The sequence below is a fragment of the Bemisia tabaci genome, chromosome 5 (genome assembly GCF_918797505.1).
Source record: "Bemisia tabaci chromosome 5, PGI_BMITA_v3".
Taxonomy (NCBI): Eukaryota; Metazoa; Arthropoda; class Insecta; order Hemiptera; family Aleyrodidae; genus Bemisia; species Bemisia tabaci.
This window is the reverse complement of record NC_092797.1, coordinates 45099388-45105240: the sequence shown is the minus strand read 5'-3', so window position 1 is coordinate 45105240 and position 5853 is coordinate 45099388. Positions and strand designations below refer to the sequence as shown.

General features: G+C 40.4%; 1 protein-coding gene across 3 annotated transcripts in view; it reads left to right on the top strand.

Annotated features, from left to right (window-relative positions):
* Positions 1 to 2716: 2716 nt before the first annotated feature.
* Positions 2717 to 5853, top strand: part of LOC109030914 (diuretic hormone receptor) — a 413955-nt gene continuing 410818 nt past the window's right edge. For all 3 annotated transcript variants that reach the window (XM_072300810.1, XM_019042141.2, XM_072300812.1), the window contains exon 1: positions 2717 to 3117. The gene's annotated coding sequence lies outside the window, so the exon portion shown is untranslated. The remainder of the gene's footprint in view (positions 3118 to 5853) is intronic.

Genomic DNA, 5853 nt, shown 5'->3' with positions numbered 1-5853 from the left:
GCCCGAACCCCCCCCCCCCCCCGATTTTTCGAAAAGATTCATTCAGGAAGTGCGAGATGTTCAATTTTCCGCACTTTTTTTCAACCCCCCTCCCCCCCTCGGCCCGGATTTGTTACGTAACGCGGGGCTTGACCCCCTTCCCCTTATAACGCACCCATGACGTAGCCCTTCAATCTCCCTTATGAAATACGTGACGCTGGCCTGAACCCCCCCCCCCCCCCGATTTTTCGAAAAGATTCATTCAGGAAGTACGAGATGTTCAATTTTTCGCACTTTTTTTCAACCCTCCTCCCCCCCTCTGCTCGGATTTGTTACGTTACGCGGAGCTTGACCCCCCCCCCCTTATAACGCACCGTAACGCTGGCTCAACCCCCTTCCCCTCTAAGTGCGTAACGATTAATACCTGAACAGCCCCTTAAACTAATACAAATAGGGAGCGCGCTCCCATCAAGACCTTGATAACCACCATTACATTAAATTGGGGAGTTAGGACACCTTTAGATGGTCACCGATCTCAATTGGCGGGGGCAAGTGCGAATTATTTTGTTGAGTTAGCAAAGAGGAAGGAATTGTGTATTAGCTGAGCGAACCGTGAGTTGAGAAAATTCGAGTCACATCGCGAAGAGATTACTGTGAACTCGCCGCTTTTGGCAATTTCGCAAACTTTCGTGAGACTCAAGTGAATAGAATTGTGATGTTCCCATGAACTTTGAGGTAATCGATTTATTTTCCTTTTCTCTGCCTCAAGACTTCGTCTCAGAGTACTCATATATGTGCCTACAACTGTAATGTAGATGAAACTGATAAGCGATCAAATAAATGTTTATGTCGGTTGAATTAGGCACTACTCGTTTCAAAACGGAAGAAACCGTGTTTGATTTTGATCTAACGTATAAGGCCATTAGAATTTTTACAATGGATGCGAAAGACAATGACGATTCTAAATTATGAGTCACGGTGCGGATTTTATCGCTTCATTCACCTGCAGAACCAGTATTGACGTTATTTGTAAATATTTTCAAAATTGTTTAGCTTTTTTAACCTGCTGTGATATAAAGTTAAGGACACTCAGAGCAGTGATAATTTATAATCTTAAGATATTGGACGGTGAAAGAATGCAATTTTTAATTCCTGATTCTTGCAAGAATCTGGAAACTTTTGAGTCAACGTATATTGAGCACCCAAAAAATTAGGCTGGATGCATTGATATTTTTTTCTTCATTTGTAAATACGGATTTTTTACATTATTTTTGTAAAATATTGATAAAATGTACATATTTAACTTTAAGCTAGCGCTACGAATAAATTGTATACTAATACAGCACATTTTTTATTATAAAAAATATTCCTTCATTCATTTAAAATTTTTCGCTTCAGACTTAGTGTTGGTGTCTGTCACTGAGAACCACTGTAAGATAGCTCAACACTGAAAAAAAAAGGAGCTTGGCTCAAGCATGAAGCTTCTTGAATTTGCCGCCAAGAATTGTATTCATCTTGATTTAAGCTGAATTTTTCTTGATGCAAAGAAAATAAGGCTTCGTTTAACCAAAAAAGTAGTTTATATTAAGCAGAAAAATTCTTGATTTAAGAAAAAATACTTCTTGGCGGCAAATTTAAGATTCTTTTTTTTTCAGTAAATTACGAGGATCATAAAGAGAAACCCGAAGCAAGAACAACAAGCAGCTGCAAAATATGCGTTTGCGTTACATTAAAAAATCATTGACAAGTTCAAAAGTTATCGGGTGCCCCACCCTTAGCAGGGTACTTTAAAGAGTTTGAACGAATGTTACTTTTTTATGAATAATGAATGGGAATAGAAAAACGCTGGTTCTTAGTTTGGGTTCCAAGTTATCGTTGAGACTCCATATTGGTCTATTTGCTCCACGCAAAATGGAAGCAACACAACTAGGCGCGGCGTTGATCTGATCGTAGCGCCTTGATACAATGATACAACTATTCGTACTCCATGGATGTCCATGTTGCATACTCAAAAGTTGAAGGCGCTTTAATTTTTCTCGCCCACTCCTGTACCACGCTGCTGCTTTACGCTCTGAGGAAAGTAGAAGCGTCTTGTTCTTAATGATTTGAGAATTTCTGTCAATACTCTGCCAAACTTTGATTATTAGAGAAAACTGTAACATGGTGATCCATACAGATTCAAGGGAGAAAACAGTATGCACTTACTGCACTTTTCCGTAAGACGGCTGAATGCAAATGGACTTAATTCGTTCGAATTGGTCATATTCTGCCGTGCCAAGGAAAAACGCCTTATGAACATTCGAGAGTTGCCACATTTTCTTTGAAAAAATGTTTATTTTTGAGGAAAGTTTTGAATATTTTTCTTTGAAATTTTCAGAAACTTCAGATCAAAATACAAACAAAATTCTTTCAAAAATTGGAATAAAAACGTCAAAAGTTTACCAGGGAATCCGTTTTTATCGAAAAAAATTTGGCAACGTCTGGAGGCTCATAAGTTCTTCCTTAGCATGGCAGAACTGTAATTATCTCCAGGATAATTCCTGCTTTACAACGAGAAACCATTGCAGTTCGTGCCGAATAAGACGCTTAATGAGGCGTACCCGGGCACTTAAACCTCAGCAATCGGACCCGCCGGGTCGTTCTGGGAAGGGTTGACCCTCGCGACCCGAGAATCATTTTTCCGGGGGGGAGGGGGTGGAGGGGGGAAGCGCCGCGGAAGCTCGGATCCGCGGGAAAAGCGCCACCGAACCTCAGTACGATCCGCGACGTTTTCCGGGCAGGTTCCGTGCTGAGCGCGTGGCATCCTGTGAGTCCGACTCGTACGCGAAGTATCCGACCCGACCCGGTTCGAATCCCGGTTTTTTCGTCGAGATTTAGCCGTGAAACCCTCGTCGGTGTGTCCTTTCCGGTTGTGGATTGTTACATTTCCGCGTTTGGATTGGTGCATTTCCGGTTTTGAATTGATATTTCCGGGTGTGCATTGTTGGTTCACGGGGTGTGGGATATACAGCGTTTCCGGTTCCGGTGTGTGCGCGAGAACCGGTTCCGGTTGTGGTCTGTTGTTTTATTTTATGGTTTTTTAAATCGAAGTTTGTGGTCGTGTTGCTGGGCGGCGTTGAGGACATTCGGATGTTGATGGTGAGTTTTTTGTGACTTGCATGCGGGGCGGAATTCTGTGCCACTTGTTGCGCGTGAGGGCTGGGGTACCTTTGTGAAGGCTCACTTCACCATGATTAGCCTTTATGCATTTTGCGTTGCCCTGTTTCTTCCTGTGTTATTTGTTTTGACGGTAACGCTACACAAAATAACGCCTTAAACTTCTCCGTGGGATGCCTTAGTAAAGAAAATATTTCCAAAAATTTCAAGGTAGAATGATTACGCGGCTTTGTGGGGAAAAAAATAAAAATATGAGGGGGAATTAGAAAACTTCTAATAAAGTCAGACTGATTCATAGATATAGTTATTGCCGTGCATTTTACAGTTAGGAACCACTGATTAATGCTGGCTCATTCATGGAACTACTGTCTGTACTGAGAAGGAAATGCTTGATGTTAAAAGCTTCTAAATTAAGCCAGAAATAATGATTCTATTTTGTGAAGTGCAGTTCATTTGAGCTGAATTTTGCACACGTGAAGTATTTTCAATGTTGCGTGGACTATAACACCTATTCGCCCTGCAATAAATTAACTTTGGGTATATCAAATGTACAGGATAATTTCCTCATTAAATTAAACAATTTGTTTGCTAAGAATGTGAAACAATAATTCTTTCGTTTTTGAGCATAATAAAATAAGTTGCATCACTTAAGCGAGATTTTTGCAAAATGTAATTCATTTGCGGTTTACCAGCTGGCAATGACAACCTCTATGGTATATCCTTCGGTTCAGGCGGAAAACTTCTAAGAAACTTTAAAGCTGTAGCAGCCATGGCGGAATCTGGAATTTTGAAGCTTATTTTCTCGTTGTTCACGGAAAAAACGATTTTATATTTTAAAATCGAGGAAAAATCAATATTCCTAGAACATTCACATTTTTTAAACAAGGACACCATATCCTGCAATCGTAACTGTCAAGCAACACAATATTGTTAAGACTGGATACGACACACGTAAAAACAACCACGCTCACAGTTTCAATATCATTGTAACTGATATTAACTATTGCAAACCATAAGTTGTCACGGAATATGAATCGTGGAAGGTAAAACGATTGCAGCGAGTTCTTATTCTTTTCTTAGTATGTATACCCTAACTCGCTTTGAGAGGAGTTCAGAAGTCTTGAAGTTTGGAAAACAAACTCCTGACCTGAGCATACAATCCCATCAATTTGTCGCTGTCAATGATGGTTTCCATCTGAATCAATTGACGAGTCTGAATTGAACTGTTTCTCCTCTTGGTCTAAGGTTTTTTCTCGCTCTCGGATAAAGACTTGAGCTTCGATGAAAAAATGAAAGAGAAAACTTAGATTGTTCCATACTTTCATTCTTCTTTTGAACAGTATTCCACGGAACGGGAACGATAATGAACTTTGATTCTAAACTGCAGAGTTTATTTAGAAAGCGGCCAAAAGACAAGAAAATAATAAGATGAACACATTTTGCGCTTAAAAATATGTTTCGCATCTCACGCTCTCCTCAAGTATTTAAACGGTTTCTCAATTTTATGACTTCACTATACATCAATATCATAGTATTTTATAGTTAAAAGAGCGCCGTATTATGAATCTCTGGACGCCTCGTCCCAACCGATGAAGTTTTGATCACACATCAAGTAATGTAAATACGTCATTAATATTTGCATTCACTGCAGAAAAAACTATGATCTAAAAATATCTCGTAGCGCATCAAAACAACATCATTCCACAAAAATGTTTATGATCGCGTCGAAAGAGACGGATGTGAGTGAATTGAAGGTGGGTTTTGTTGATTGAACCATATTAACACAGAGTTCGATCACCTGACATACTCAGAAAAACAGTTAATAATAATAAAACACTAGCTGCTTCAGCTCGCTACGCTCGCTTGCGCCGCTAGCCGGGGCAAGCCCCCTGGACCCCCATTTACTCGCTCTGCGAGTAACTGTTGGCTCGCTTCGCGAGCCAAATTTTGCTACTACCAGTGCTTAGAGGACTTCTTGGAGGCAAAATGATAAATTCAAAAACAAAGAATAGGAAACTAAAAATTACCTACTTTTAGAAAAAAGAAACAACCTTGAAAAATAAATAACACTCCTGGAAAAGAAAATCAGAACACTTTTTGAAAATGTAACGGTGCGAAAGGGTGAAGATAAATCACCAATTCTCTTGAAGAAGACATGAACCGACCCCCCGACATGAGTGAAACTGCCGTAGGACCCATGCTAGGGTAAGCAGGTGACACGTGTTGTAAGCAGGTAGGGATGGATTTACGTGGAGAGGGAAACGGAAAATCAGAGGGTGGAGGTCCCCCAACCATATGACTCGTCCAGCGTCAAAAACGCAAATATGTTTATCAAATCGAGGTAAATTTTGCAACTTCGGTCGCGCAAATCGAAAAACGAAGGGGTCTTGGCACATCTAGACCCTATGAGCTTTCATTTAAAACAAATCCGAGGAAAATCGGTCCAGTAGTTTCCGAGATCGAATTAGCACAAACTGTCCAGCGTCAAAAATGCAAATATGTCGTTTATCAAATCAAGGTACATTTTGCAACGTCGGTCGCGGAAATCGAAAAACCAAAGGATGTTGGCACGTCTACAGCGTAAGAGCTTTCATTTAAAACAAATCCGAGGAAAATCGGTCCAGTAGTTTCCGAGATCGAATTAGCACAAACTGTCCAGCGTCAAAAATGCAAATATGTCGTTATCAAATCGAGGTAAATTTTGCAACGTCGGTCGCG